Below are 15,884 nucleotides of genomic sequence, written 5' to 3' on the forward strand. Positions count from 1 at the left end.
ATCACCTCTTAAAGGTCCCACCTCTCAACACTGTTGCATTGGGGATTAAGTTGCCAACATATGAACTTTGGGGGACATATTCAAACCATAGCATCCCCTAAATCCAGCCTAATCCATCATCAAGCCTTCCTGTGCTACTTTTGACCCACATTTCAGTGGGTCCACCTTTTCCCCATCTTGCTGTCACCACCCTGGTCTTCATCACCATAATCTCTTGCCTGAATTGTTCCCTCCAGATTGATATGATGAAGCCCTGACCCTCATGGTGGCCTATAAGGTTCTGGGTGATGGTGATTCCACACTAGTCTACCTCTCTGGCCATAACCCACTCTCCCCTTGCTCACCTCACTCAACCACCCTGGGGGCCAGTTCCAGCTTCAGAACCATGCATCTGCCCACCCCTCTGTCAGCAATGCTCTTGCTTCAGCCCTGGAATCGTTTTTGTCCTCCAAGTATCCAAAATCACAAGTGGCCCAGAGATCACCCTAGGTATAGCAGTCCTAGACCCCTTTCTTTTTCTTTTCTTTTTTTTTTGGAGACGGCGTCTAGCTCTGTTGCCCAGGCTGGAGTGCAGTGGCTCTATCTCGGCTCACTGTAACCTCCACCTCCTGGGTCCAAGCAATTCTGCCTCAGCCTCCCGAGTAGCTAGGACTACAGGCACGGGCCACCATACCCAGCTAATTTTTGTATTTTTAGTAGAGACGGGTTTTTATCATCTTGGCCAGGCTGGTCTTGAACTCCCGACCTCGTGATCCACCCGCCTTGGCCTCCCAAAGTGCTGGGATTACAGGCGTGAGCCACCGCGCCCAGTTGACATTCTCTTGTTTTTTTCGTTTGTTGTATATAACCTACCCCCACCCCCACTCCATGCAAAGTCCACGAGGACTTTGTCTTGTTCCCTGTTGCATCCTGGCCCTAGGGCCTAGCCCACAGCCTGGGACATTTCCTGACAAGGGGCCCTGGTTTCTCTGAGGTGCCACCTGAGGTCCGGGAGGTCAGCTGACTTTCCCAAAGGTGGATTCCAAGGACACTGCACTCTTCGCACTCCCCGAGGGGCGTCTAGACACTCCTGGGACCCAGAATTATTAGCTAACTGGGCTCCTGAGTCCGGTGAGAGCTCAGAGTCTAAAAGCAACTTTCCCTGCCTGGAGAGGTGAACCCAGCAGGGAAAAGGGAAGAGGCGTGGGCGAGGGAGTGGGCGCGGGTGGGCGGGGCCGTCCGGGGGCCTCGTTGCCCGAGCCAATGGGGCGCCGCGGCGCGGGGAGGCCGGGCCGCCGGGCGGGGGCGCTCGCGCGCGTTGAGGGGCAGAGGCTGAGCTCCCGGGACCCGGAGCGGATCGACTGGCGGGCGCCGCGCGGAGGCACCACCGGGCGCCGAGTTCCTGGCGGCTGGCATGGTAAGCGGCGCGCCGCCGCAAAGTAGACTTTGTGGGGTTTCTGACAGCCGGGAGACCCCACCTCGAGCGGGGGCTGCTGGTGCGTTCTCGCGTCGGGCTGCGTCCCCGGAGCTCCGGCTCTGTGTCCGCGGGATGCGGGCGCACGGAGGGGCAGGGAGGGAGGCAAGGAGCCGCGCGCCACGGTGTCTCCTCAGGCTGCCGCTGCCGGGGCCCTGGGCCGGTCCCTGGGACAGACAGGTCGGCGTGCGGGGGCCGTCTGCCGGGCCCGGGAGCCGGGGGCGCGCAAGACTGTGGATCCTAAGACTGCCTCCACCCAGCGCCCGGCCCGGGGAAGAGCTTGCGGGAAACCAGGAACCGCAGCGGCTGGACCTCTGCTCTGCGCCGGCTCCTAGGACCTGCTTTAGGTCCCCAGACCCCTCATGACCTGTTGCCTTGGGTTTGGGGGGTCAGATTTGTCATGCCATTTCCTATTTCCAGTCATCCCGGGGGCAGGATGAAATCTCAGAGTGGTTCCCTGGCCAAGCTAGAAGCAGAGAATAGCTCTGGATACAGCACCTCGTGTATCTATCCAGCACTTACTTGGCTCTTTCTGAGTGCCAGGCACTGTGCCAAGCCCTAGCAGCATGAAGAATGGCCTTGGGGAGCTCCTGGGGCTAAGAGGGACAGTAGGAGGAGCAATTGCAGTGCAGGGTAGTGCGGAAGACTCGAGGTGGAGAAGAGGACGGTGAGGAAGCCAGGAAGGCTTCAGAGAGGAGGTGACCATTGACTGGAAGTCGGAGGTTTTGCCAGGCTGAAAAGTGTGTTGGGGGTGGGAGTTGATGGGGAGCAGGAATTCCAGGTGGGTTTTCTTGTGTAAAGGTAAAGAAACTGAAAGGGTCCGGTGTCCTGACCTAGAACATCAGATAATTCTACAGCAGATAATGGAGTAGGACCGGGTCTTGTTGTAGGTAGGAAATGAGCTGTCGACATGGCAGGGAGCTAAAACCTGCACAGACCCTAAAGTGCAGCCTTAGAATATTTAGAATTTTATTCTGGAATGAAGGAGGGCCGTGGAAGAATTCTGATCAGTGATCAGGTCCTTCTGGCAGCTCTGGGGACGATGGATGGAGGCCGGAGCATCAGAAAGCTGGTAAGTTGTAGTTACTCTCTGGTCCTTGGCTGCAAATACTCTTCTCTGCTTAAGGGAGCCCCCTCTGCCCCGGAGCCCTGCTCCCTGGCTTCTGGACATGGATTCAGGCAAAGAGATGCTGTCCGTGTAATGCTTGCTTCTGCAGCCTGCACATCACTTTGGTATTGTTTCTGGAGCCTGTGACCTCAGTCTTGTCATCAGGACTCTGAAGGGTGCCTCTGCTCTTCTTTTCTCATCTTCAGGCCGTCTGTGTGCCCTTCCCCTTTGCCTGGGCTCCCCTTTCTGTTTCACAGAGATCCAGTCTCAGCCATTGGAGGCAAGGCTGTGTGTAGATTGGTGTAGTAGAAAGAACGAGGGCTTGCTGGGAAATCAGACCAGAAAGTCACTTTAGCCATAGGCTTTGGGGACATTAGCAACCTTCATGAACCTTCTTTTTCTGATTTAAAAGGAAATCATCATACTCACCTGTCATGGTTCAGATTCCCTGGAGAAAGAACTGGCGCTTCTGAGATTTGTGTGCAGATAAGGGAAGCAGGATTGGGCAGACAGAGATGTTGATCTATGGTGCAGTGCAAGAGAGACCTCAATCCCTCCCATGAGACAAAGAGACGAGGCCTTTGAAGCTTAATGTTGATGAGCCAGTGGGTGCAGGCTGGTCCTAGGGAGGGAGCTAGGATATCCCTTCAGCAGGACAGTTCCTGACTAGGGACTCAGCTGGGAGCTGGAGTAACCAACACTCTGGCAGCTGGACATGGGGAAGTCATGAGTGTCTTGGTCTTGGAGGGGGGTTGAGCATTTCCCCATGGCATCCACTACACTACCTCACAAATGAAGTAGTGCTTTGTACTGTGCCTGGTCTGTAGTAGATATCTTACAAGTATTCATTTCTCTCACCTTTTTTTTTTTTTTTTTTTTTTTTTTGAGACGGAGTCTCGCTCTGTTGCCCAGGCTGGAGTGCAGTGGCGCTATCTCGGCTCACTGCAAGCTCCGCCTCCTGGGTTCACGCCATTCTCCTGCCTCAGCCTCTCCGAGTAGCTGGGACTACAGGCGCCCGCCACCACGCCCGGCTAATTTTTTTTTTTTTTTGTATTTTTAGTAGAGACGGGGTTTCACCGTGGTCTCGATCTCCTGACCTCGTGATCCGCCCGCCTCGGCCTCCCAAAGTGCTGGGATTACAAGCGTGAGCCACCGCGCCCGGCCCATTTCTCTCACCTTTAAGTTTCGTGACTGCACCTGAAAATGAGTTTTGGAATTCGAGTTGAGTCAGCTTTTGTGAGGAGCTTTTAATAATAATAGCCACAAAGACGCTGCTTCCCTTTTTTGAGTGTCTTATTATGTATATACATTCTCTCCTAGTTGTCCAATAATACTCCAACTTAGGTACTTTTATTCTCATTTTATAGTAAACCCAGTCTCTTCCAAAACCCAACCGAGTTGATGTTCTTTTGCCACAAAATAATAATTATAATAATGATAACAATCACAACTCTATGATTTGTTACACTTTCCAAAGTGCTTTCATTGCTGGATTGATTGATTAATCATTCATTCATCCACTAATTAATCAATCAATGTGTATTGAGTGTCTCTTGAGGAGTAGGCACTGTCCTAGGTGATGGGGAGAAAGCTCAGTCTATTAGAGGAGATAGACATTAAATACTTGGATTCATCAAAAGCAAGTGTTGAGGGATGGAACATTGCATTGCATAGCCAGGATGTGATAGAGAATAACAGCCTCTTTGTCCAATTGACTCCTTGCCTTCAGTTTCAATATAACCTCGGAAAGGCCTTCTGTACCCCCTCCCTTTTATTCTCCCTTCATAACAGTCATTTATCTATTTTATTTACTTTCCTATTGTTGGTCCTCCTCTTTAGACTGCAGACTCCAGGGGATCATACGTTGCTTCATCCCAAGAGCCTACCACAGGGTTTAGCACATATTTCTTAAATGAGTGAAATGAATGAAGGGTGGATGTGCTTAACAGGGTAGTCAGGGAAGGTCTCCCAAAGGAATGATATTTACACTGAGATCTGGGGAATGAGGAAGATCCAGCAATGCCAAGATCAAGAGACAGAGAGAACAGCTTATTCAAAGACCATAAGGTGGAGGAATGGAGCCCATTGTGGTTGGAGCGCATAGTGGGCAAATTGTGTGGAGTGGCCCGAGATGAGTTTGAAGGCAATGTAGTCTTGGAGGCCATGCTGAGCTTAGATTTTTATCTAAAGTGCAACAAACGAATCATTGAAGGATTTTAAGCCTGATATAATAGTGTATATTTGTGTGTTGTCTGTTATGCCTCTGGGAGGAAAACTCCTTGAAGAAAGATGCTTAGTAAATATTGCTTAAATGAATGGATGATCTGGTTTATGTTTTAAAAGGAGTCCCGCTCAGCTACCAGGTGAGAAGAAAGAATGAGATCTTGTCACAGTTGGAAGCTCAGTGAGAGATATATTGGTGTCTGGGCTAGAGGACAGCAATAGTGTTGGAGAAAAGTAAAAGGATTTGAGCTCTATTTAGGAAGCAAAACGGACAGCACTTGCTGATACTTTAAATGCAGGGAATATGGGAAAAGGGTGGGGATGAAGGATGGTGGCCAGCCTTCTGGTTTAAGATTGGTTGGCTACTGAAAGTCTGGCAGCTCCATCAGTAAGTGACTGAATAAACAAAATGTAGTATAACATACAATAGAACGTTACTCAGCCATAACAAGGAGTGAAGTATTAATACATGCTGCAGTGTGGATGAACCTTAAAAATACTATGTGAAAACGTGTCTTAAAAGCCAGACACAAAAGGTTACATATTGTATGATTCCCTTTATGTGAAGTACCCAGAATAGGTAAATCCATAGAGACAGAAAACAGATTGGTGTTTGTGCTGATCTGAGGGGGAAGTGGGACTGGGGCTTGACTGCTTAATGGCTAAGTGGTTTCCTTTTGGGGTGATGAAAATGTTTTGGAACTAGATAGAGGTGACAGTTTGCACATCATCATGAGGATAGTAAATGCCACGCATTGTTAGTTTAAAATGGCTAGCTTTTAGTTATGTAAATTTCACCTAATTAAAAAAAAAACAAAAAAAAGGTTGGGTGGATGGGAGCACTATTCACAAAACAGACTAGGCGAGGAGCAGGTTGTGCTTAGAGGATACAATTCAAATACTCTTTTGGAGATGCCCGTAAAACATCCACAGGCATTGGCTGTGAGTCTGGAGTCGAGGAGGGGAGTCTAGGCTGGAGATATAAATATGGCAGTTGTCAGCACTTAGATGTCAGCCAATAAAATGGATGAGTTCGAGCGTGAGAGAGAGAGGAGGAGAAAATCAGAGCTTTGGATCATTCTTTAATTTGATCTTTATAACTATTCATAGGAGAGTGTGATTATCCTCATTTTTAGATAAGGACACCAACCCCTTCTCCCCTGTCCAAACGAACTTGCCCAAAATCAGTTTGTTCCTGTGAGTCTCCAGACTTCCAATCCTTTGTCTTTCCCATCTCAGTGTGATGCCATTTAGAACTTCGGCAAACACTTTCTCTCCCTTCTTTCTGTCATGATTGAGTATTCACACGTGGCAGGCACTGTCCAGGTATATGTTAGTGGAGAAAGTAGACATGGCTCTGATCTCATGGAGTTTATCCAGTAAATAAGTAACTGTAGCCCACGACTCCAGATGACCTTAAGAGCACAGAGCAGGGGCATCTATCCCTGTTTTGGGGGTTGGCAGGTGGTTGGGGAAGGCTTCCAAGAGACAGTGATGTTTAAGCTGAATTTGCAACAGAAGCAGCAGGAATGAGCCCAAGAAGGAGAATAATCCACCATTGTCTTCATTTCCCCGTTCCTCCCAGGTTCCTGGCATTTTCCAACTCATCAAGAGGGTCTACATTTTCTGTAACTCTAGAGGCAATAAGTAAATAAATGGCTTGGTTTGACCTCAAGCGGGAGCTTCAAAAGGGTAGCAAGGTCGGGTCCCAACAGCATGTCTTTCAAAGCAAGTCTCCATCTCTTGCTCAACTGACTTATCCTCTCTTTTTTTTGAAACGGAGTCTCGCTCTGTCACGCCCAGGCTGGAGTGCAGTGGTGTGATCTCAGCTCACTGCAACCTCGGCCTCCTGGGTTCAAGTGATTCTCCTGCCTCAGCCTCTGGAGTAGCTGGGATTACAGGCGCCCGCCACCACGCCTGGCTAATTTTTGTATTTTTAGTGGAGACAGGGTTTCACCTTGTTGGTCAGGCTGGTCTCGAACTCCTGATCTCAGGTGATACACCCACCTCGGCCTCCCAAAGTGCTAGTATTACAGGCGTGAGCCACTGCGCCCAGCCTACTTATCCTCTCTTAACCTGACTTTTTATACTTGGGATATGGAGCCATTGTTCAGTGCAGGAAATAAGTGAGATGATGTAGCAAAGTGTTAGACACATGAAAAATGCTCAGAAAAATGTTATCTTGTTTGGAGAGGAAGACTTTCTGAGTTGATGAGTGGTTGCCACCCTCTGTACACTATTTTAAATACAGCTATCCATGCTCCCTTTGTAGGTTCTGATTTAGATGGCTTGAAATGAAAAATGATGATCTGTGTGTTTAGAAAACACCCTGGATGATTCTGATAAAAGCAAGTTCAGGAAGCATTGGTTTAGACCAAATTCTCTTTGCTCTGATGAGCATGAAAGGGTTAAGCACCTAGAAGCAGAATTTTGCCTTCTAGGAATTATTAGCCAATGACAGTGCTGACTGATGATGTAATGTCTTTGGCTGGTGCTCCATTGGTTAAGTGTATTGTTTCTCTTGCTTCAGCTGTTTGAGGAGCAGAGCTGGAGCACAAGGGTTAATAATTTTGTGGAAACAGTTAGAGCTCTCTCTCTCTCTTTTTTTTTTTTCGTTCCTCTTCTGCTAGGTGTAAGTATACAGCAGGGCCCTGCAGATTGTTGGCCTTCTCCTTCCAATAAACATCCACACTCTCCTTACACATCCATACTCTCCTCCTTTCCTCCTCCCAAGCAGAGCACATGTGTCCATAGTACTACGGAGGAGGAGAAGGAGGAGGAGGAGGAGAAAGAAGAGGAGGAGGAGGATTCTTTAGAGAAGAGAGCCCTTTCAAAGTTCCACGCTGCAGTCTCTTACTGCAGTCTCTCCCTGCAGTCTCTCCTTGCCACCGGGGACGGGCACAGCCCCAGGTCCCTCTGAATGAATTGCTAAACTGCCACCTGCTTCTGAGCATTGTTCAACCTGGCAGAATCCTTAGAACCAGGAGGTGAGCCCAAGGTTTTGGAAGAGGGAGTGGGCCTGGTGGGAAGGAGCCGTGGGGTGCGGGGAGGACTAGCTCTAGACTGAAAGTCAGGTGCAAGCTCAAGCCAGTGGCTGCCACTGGCTTGTGATATGAGCTTGAGCAGGATGGTCTCCCTCTCTGGGTCTGTTTGCCAAAGTGCACGATGTGAGGCTTGGATTAGGGCCTTCCTAATCCAAGTTTTAGCAGACACTGTCTAGGGAGCGTGCTCACCAGGAGCTACAAGGAAGCATGTTCTTGGTGTAGCTTTCTGTCAGATATTCCCTGAAGATACACGCTTTCTTTTGGGAATCTGGGCAGGAGGGGAGCTGGTCAGGTTATCCCTGTATCTCTGAAACCAATTCTAACCCGGTTCCTCCTTATATTATCTGAGCTCCCTCTAGAGTACTCCAGCTCAGTCCAGTGGCCCTTGTAGAATCTGGGCTGAGGTTTCTCCAGAGACTCTTGAATGGTCTCATGGATTTTGATCATGTCATTCGGGGGGACCTTTGTGTCCCTGACCCTTGAGTTGTTGGTGTGCCTTAATGTATTTGGGCACTTTTCTAGGTGTCCCAGGCTGGGGCTTTTAGGGGTGAGGAGAGGAATTCTTTTTGTATTATGGATAGCATAATTGTGATTTTTTTTGTTTGTGTTTAATGGGACATGGATTATTGCCTCTGCCTAAAACTTCTCACCTTGTCCAGAAAGGGGCCCAATGTAGGCATGTGTGCCTCAAGATGTAAATTGAAATGAGTAGATGTGGGGAAGGGAGAGGGGAGCAGAGCAGCTGGGGAAAACTGCTAGCAAGAAACACTGACCTTCATTTCATAAGTAATTCAAGAAATCCTTGCCTTTCATAGACACACTGCAATGCTGGCTATCTCTTGTGGTCCTCCAAAAATATACAGAATTGGAAAATTTTTCTATTTTTAATTTTTCAGAATTGGATTATAAGTGATGTGTTCTCAGTTTTGGAGAATGGGGCCTACAAAGGGTTATCTTTGTATCTTGTGTGGTCCTTGGTGTTTGCCACCCTATGTTCTAGGCCAGGCTTTGCTGATGTAGGTCCTTGAGCAAGTCACCGAACCTTTCTGAGCCTCAGTTCCCTCCCTTGTAAATCGCAGAGGTAGAAAGGAGTTGGACTTGCTGATTTTTGCAGCCCTTCTAGGTCTGGACCCTGGGCTTCAGATTGCTATAAGCCTTTGGAATTTGAATATGTTGATGAAGTGGGCTCAGTGGGTAAAGAATGTTTGAATAAAGGGATACACAGTGTATGTCCTCTAGGTACTGGGTGCTTTATACGGGTTTTAACTTATTTCACCATCCCAACTGCACTGGGAGTGGGTAAAATTAACCCCAATCTACAGATGTGAAAATCAAGGCTAAAGGAGGTTGAATGACTCGTCCAAGATGATCCATTTGCTCAGTGGCAGGGCTGGTATTTAGAGCTGTGCAGGCAGATGTACTCAGGGAGGGATCCACGGCAGGATAATGGTGGGGCTGGAGCAGGAATCTTTTGTCTGCCTTTGTTTCCTTGCATGCTGTTCTCTGTACTAGAAGTCATGTGCTGGTTTTGAGATAAACTAGCTCAGCCAGGTCACTGTAGCTTATCCACTCACTGTCTGTGACCACAAAAGATTGGAGGACCCTGGTTCTGAAAGGGACCTTACAATTCTTTGGCTCAAGCTCCTCAATTTGTTTTGCTTTGTTTTTTTTTTGAAACAGAGTCTCGCTCTGTCACCCAGGCTGGAGTGCAGTGGTGTGATCTCAGCTCACTGCAACCTCCACCTCCCAGGCTCAGAGATTCTCGTGTCTCAGTCTTCCGAGTAGCTGGGACTACAGATGTGCACCACCACACCCAGCTAATTTTTTGTATTTTTAGTAGAGATGGGGTTTTACTATGTTGGCCAGGCTGGTCTCGAACTCCTGACCTCAAGTGATCCACCTGCCTCAGCCTCCCAAAATGCTGGGGTTACAGGCATGAGCCACTGTGCCTGGCCAAGCCCCTCAATTTGTAGCTGAGAAAATGGAGGTCCACGGAAGTTAGGGGATTTGTTTCATGTCAGTTGATGAGTTGACAGATGAGAAGAAATGGACACAAAGACTCCCTGTCTTAGGTGTTTGGAGTTGTATTTTTATAACTTTTTTTTTTAAGAAAAAAAAAAAAAACATTCATTTGAGACACAAGGGGTGAGTGAGTTGCATTTAGTTATTCTCACCTCCAGGCCCCTTTCCAGTGCCAAAAGCTTGGAGTAGGCTTATGGAACACCTCCTCTGCTTGGCTTTTTTTTTTTTTTTTTTTTTTTTGAGACAGAGCCTCACTGTCACCCAGGCTGGAGTGCAATGGCGCGATCTCGGCTCACTGCAGGCTCCGCCCCCCGGGGTTCACGCCATTCTCCTGCCTCAGCCTCCGGAGTAGCTGGCACTACAGGCGCCCGCTACCTCGCCCGGCTAATTTTTTGTATTTTTAGTAAAGATGGGGTTTCACTGTGTTAGCCAGGATGGTCTCGATCTCCTGACCTCGTGATCCGCCCGCCTCGGCCTCCCAAAGTGCTGGGATTACAGGCGTGAGCCACCGCGCCCGGCCTCTCTGCTTGGCTTTGTGGCTGGTGTCTGAGACACAGAGGCGACAGGCAAGCTGAGTATAGACCTGGTCACTTTCCTTGAGCAGGCTCAGGCTGTGTTTCCTGGGGTCGTCTAGCTCACAGGTTAGCAATCCTTCCCAATGGATGGGCCGAGACCCTGACCCTTTCCTCCTGCATGTGGCTGGCACTGAATCTGTGCCACTGTAAGAGTGCTTTTGCCACATGACGTGTGGTTTTTGTTCTTTTGTCTTCCCGACTAAGAAGCATGCTTCCAGAGCACAGCTCCCAAAATATTGAATTTAATTAATTGGTGGAGCTGCCTAATGGGGAGGCGGGTGTCAATAGCTAGGATGAGCACCCAGAATAAAAACCATCCGGTGGTTATTAAAAAGCACAGTGCAGATACTTGACCCTTTTCATGATCACTATAGCATTAAGAAAGTCTCACCCAAATAGCAGGCTTCAGAAATTAAAATTATTATCATAGGAAAGAGGAGTTATAATTATTCTGCAGGGCTGGAGGGCAAAGCTAGCTGCAGCAGTGGAATTTGGAGAGGAGCAGATGGCAGATAGAGGAAGAACATGCTGGTAGTGGAGCTGTCCAGCAGGGGGAGCCCACCTTCCAAGGCCCTGTCATCATTGAAGCCCTGGCAAGGAGTGGAACTTGGCAATCTGTAACTTCCTTTCTAGATCTAACATTTCTTGATTATCTGTCAAGCAGGAGTAAATTAGAGGACGCTAAGGGTACAGCAACACTGCGTCTTACTCATTTTTTAGGCTTTCAGCCCATTGTATGGTGTGAAAATCATGTGTAGCCAAAAATACCCTAAAAGTATTTTAATGGCCAGAAAGTTGCATTATACATGGTTTTTGTGTATGAAACCCTGAATAGTCATTCCCTGTGCTATCCAGTGTGCAAAACTCTGGCCTACAGCAAAAGAAGTAGAAAAAGAAGGTCAAAAAAGAAGTTGTCTGCATCTTCGTGCTGCTCTGTTTTTAAGGTAACTGTCAAAATCTCTAGGGCATGGGGTGAAGGAGACGGAATTCTTAGGAGTATGTATTTGCTTGCAAGGTTTCTGTCATTTAATTTGGATAAACAGCCTCCAATACCTTAATACGTGTTGTTTCAGTCCACTTTGCATTGCTATAAAGGAATATCTGAGACTGGGTAATTTATAAAGAAAAGAGTTTTATTTGGCTCAAGGTTCTGCAGGCTGTACAAGCATGGCACCAGCATCTGCTCAGCTTCTGGCGAGGCCTCAGGAAGCTTTAACTCATGGCAGAAGGCGAAGGGGTAACAGGCATGTCACATGGTGTGAGAGAGAGCAACAGAGAGAGGAGGACGTGCCAGGCTCCTATTAACAACCAGCTCCTGGGTGAACTAATAGGGCAAGAACCCACTCATCACCAAGGAGAGGACACCAAGCCATTCATGAGGGATCCACCCCCATCACCAAAACACCTCCCAGCAGGCTCCACCTTCAATACTGGGGATCACATTTCAAAAATATTTTTGAGGGTATTTTTAGCTACACATGATTTTCACACCATACTATGGGTTTAGAACCTAAAGAATGAATAAGATGCAGTGTTGCCATACCCTCATGCTATTTGGAGAAGGCAAACATCCAAACTATATCACATGTTAATAGTTTTTTTTTTTTTTTTTTTTTTTTGAGACGGAGTCTCGCTCTGTCGCCCAGGCTAGAGTGCAGTGGCGCAATCTCGGCTCACTGCAAGCTCTGCCTCCCGGGTTCATGCCATTCTCCTGCCTCAGCCTCTCTGAGTAGCTGGGACTACAGGCGCCCACCACCACGCCCGGCTAATTTTTTGTATTTTTTAGTAGAGAAGGGGTTTCACTGTGGTCTCGATCTCCTGACCTCGTGATCCGCCCACCTTGGCCTCCCAAAGTGCTGGGATTACAAGCGTGAGCCACCGCGCCCGGCCTAACAGTTGTTTTTTTTTAACAATAATGAAAATTAAATGAGATAATATATGTGGAAACCTCCAGCCCAGGAAATGTTGCTGTACGGTAGGTGTTCGATAATATTTGCTGAAAGGTAATCAGCATGTTGCTTCAGCAGACTGGTCCATGCTGGTCTTTGAAACATTTTAGAAAAGAAACTGGCCACTAGTGTCCAGGTGTTGGTCGGTGTTTTCTACTTGAGGTTGGCATGTTCTGCCTGCCTTCTCTGGACAGTATTCATTCTCATGCCCCTGAGTATTGCTTCTAAAGTCCAAAGTGGAAAAAGAATGGAGTTGAAGGCAACACAGACCTGAGTTCAAAATGCCAGATATTACCTATCACTGTGTGACATCGGGCATGTTACCTAACCTCTCTGTGTTGGTTTTTTTTTTTTTTTTTTTGTTTTGTTTTGTTTTGTTTTGTTTTGTTTTTTTGCATGTGAAAATGGGACTAATAGGTCTAACGTTGAAGGATAAGAGGATTAAGTGAGAACCTTCAGAGTGCCTGGAACCTGTGGAGCAGGTGTTCTGTAAGTGCTCGTGTATTCATTCTCCTTGGAAAGGTGTTACAGAGAGGTGTTTTTTATTATTTTTTCTTTCTTTCTTCAATCTTACCTCAAACTTCTTTGTTCACATAAGTGGCACTTCTAGATAGCTTTCTGCAAGCCCTCAGGAAACCCCACATGGCATTACTCTAAGAATGCTGTGCTTACAGCCTGGCACCTCCTGCCAGTTTTCTAACCAAGCACCAGAAAGCTGCACTTAGAAGCGAGATGTCGAACTTAACACATTTTTTGAAAGCACCAACAGCTGAGTTAAATGTTCGGGGCTAGGACTGCTTTACTCAGGGGCCACGTAGGCAGGTGATTTGATGGGTGATACAAAGAAATTTTTGAGTCAAAGTATGGCTCCACGTTGAAAGCATGGGAATTTCATTATTGAGTGTTCGTCTCTTGGGTGTGTTCATTCATTCATTCAACAAATATTATGGAGTTTTAATCCTGTGATAGGCAGATTCTAAGTGCTGGGGATGTATTGGTGACTAGTACAGATAAGGTTACCCTCATGCATCTTATATTCTCAGAGGAAAGGTAGAAAATAACCACAAAACAAATATATGATGCCACTTAGTAGTGAGTGCCATGAAGAAAAACGAAACAGTATGAGGGAAATACTATTATAGATACTATTATAGAAAAGTCAGTTAAAGAAGACCTGTCTAAGGAGTAAATATTTCAGTAGAGCCTGATGTTTGGGAGTGAGTTTTGGAAATATCTGTAAAAAAGAGTACCTGGCAGAGAGAACAGCAGATGGGCCTCAGGATAGGTAAGAGGTAGGGGAAGGGAGAGTTGGAGAAAATGTCTTTAGAGAGGTTCCCAAAGCCAGGCCTGGTGGGAACTCATGGGCTGTGGAAAGGAGTTTGGATTTTTTTTTTTTTTTTTTTAGACAGAGACTTACTCTGTTGCCCAGGCTGGAGTGCAGTGGTGTGGTTTCGTCTCACTGCAACCTCCGCCTCCTGGGTTCAAGCTAGTCTCCTGCCTCAGCCTCCCAAGTAGCTGGGATTGCAGGCACGTGCCACCATGCCCAGCTAATTTTTTTGTATTTTTAGTAGAGACAGGGTTTTACCATGTTGGCCAGGCTGGTCTTGAGCTCCTGACCTCATGATCCACCTGCCTCGGCCTCCCAAAGTGCTGGGATTCCACCACGCCCAGCTAATTTTTTGTATTTTGGGTAGAGATGAGGTTTTAGCATGTTGGCCAGGCTGGTCTCGAACTCCTGACCTTGTGATCCGCCCACCTCGGCCTCCCAAAGTGCTGGGATTACAGGTGTGAGCCACTACACACAGCCAGGTTGTTTCTAGTTTTTAAGGATTATGAATAAAGCTGCTATAAACATTTGTATTTAGGTTTTTGTGTGGATGTGAGTTTTTGCTTCTCTAAGGCAAATACCCAAGAGTTGGATTGCTAGGACATGTGCTAAGTTTATATTTAACTTTATAAGAAACTTCCAAACTAATTTCTAGAGTGGCCATGTCATTTTGCATTTCCATCAGCAACATATGAAAGTTCCAGTTGCTCTACATTGGAATCAGTAGTTGGCGTGGTTGGTATTTTTTATTTTAGCCATCTTTATAGTTTAGTGGTATCTCAATGGTTTAATTTGCATTTCCCTAATTTGTTAATTACGTTGAATATCTTTTCAAGTGTATGTTTACCATTCCTATATTCTCTTTGGCAAAGTGTCTCTGTTCAGGTCTATTACATGTTTTTTTTTAATTGCTTTTTTTATTGCTGAGCTTTTAGCATTCTTTATATACCAGTACTTTCTTGGATATGTGACTTGCAAATATTTGACACGTTTTTAAAGAATCATTCTGAATGCTGTGTGTTAAGAGAGCTGTAGTGGGGGAAAGGTGGAAGCTATAGGATCAATGAGTGGGTCGTTGTGGTAGTTCATGGAGGAGAGACAATGATGGGCTGGACTAAGGTCCTTGGGGTGAAAGAAGTGAGAAGTGGTTAAAAAAAAATGTTTTTTTGAAAGTAGGCCCAGCACTTTGGGAGGCTGAGGTGTGCAGATCACGAGGTTAGGAGATCAAGACCATCCTGGCTAACACGGTGAAACCCTAAAAATACAAAAAAATTAGCCGGGCGTGGTGGCGGGCGCCTGTAGTCCCAGGAGAGGCTGAGGCAGGAGAATGGCGTGAACCCGGGAGGCAGAGCTTGCAGTGAGCCGAGATCGCGCCACTGCACTCCAGCCTGGGCGACAGAGCGAGACTCCATCTCAAAAAAAAAAGAAAGTAGAGCCACCTGACCTGGTTGATGAATGAGATGTGGAATATGAGTGAAAAGAGAAGGCGAGAGTAGTAACACACCTGGAAATGTTGAGAATTTAAATATAAGTCAGGCAAGGTTTCTATCCTCAAGTGGCTCCCAGTCTGGAGAGAGGAGATTTACTGTAAGCAGTTCACCCGGAACACAGCCAGGTGTGCTGTCAGAGGTCATGCGCAAAGTATCAGGGGAGCAGAGGTGAGGGCCAAATTACTAAGTGTCAGGTTTGAAAGGCTAGCTGTCTGGACAGCTGCTCTCAAACTGTAATGTGTTTAAGAATCATCTGGGGCCGGGCGTGGTGGCTCATGCCTGTAATCCCAGCACTTTCAGAGGCCAAGGCGGGCGGATCACCTGAGATTGGGAGTTCGAGACCAGCCTGACCAACATGGAGAAACCCTGTCTCTACTAAAAGTACAAAAATTAGCCGGGCGTGGTGGCACACGCCTGTGATCTCAGCTACTTGGGAGGCAGAGGCAGGAGAGTCGCTTGAACCCGGGAGGCAGAAGTTGCAGTGAGCCGAGATTGTGCCATTGCACTCTAGCCTGGGCAACAAGAGCAAAACTCCATCTCAAAAAAAAAAAAAAAAAAAAATCATCTGGGGAAGGTTGTTAAAAATGCAGGTGGCTAGGCCCTGATCCCTCAAGTAGGAGACCTGTGGTTAGCAAGCACCAGAAATAATTCTGTGTAGGTGATTGGTTGAAACCACTATGAGAAACCCTAGGG

The 15,884-nt window shown here is 47.2% G+C and overlaps 1 protein-coding gene across 4 annotated transcripts in view; it reads left to right on the forward strand.

The window, feature by feature from the left end:
* Positions 1-1,298: 1,298 nt before the first annotated feature.
* The window catches only part of SYN3 (synapsin III), a 566,138-nt gene continuing 551,552 nt past the window's right edge, over positions 1,299-15,884 (forward strand). For 3 of the 4 annotated variants that reach the window (XR_010117171.1, XM_055254454.2, XM_055254458.2), the window contains exon 1: positions 1,299-1,396. The gene's annotated coding sequence lies outside the window, so the exon portion shown is untranslated. Of the gene's footprint in view, positions 1,397-7,317; positions 7,772-15,884 lie in introns of those variants that run through there. The other variant, XM_055254453.2, reaches the window with a different exon arrangement.

This window comes from Symphalangus syndactylus, chromosome 18 (genome assembly GCF_028878055.3).
Source record: "Symphalangus syndactylus isolate Jambi chromosome 18, NHGRI_mSymSyn1-v2.1_pri, whole genome shotgun sequence".
Classification (NCBI taxonomy): Eukaryota; Metazoa; Chordata; class Mammalia; order Primates; family Hylobatidae; genus Symphalangus; species Symphalangus syndactylus.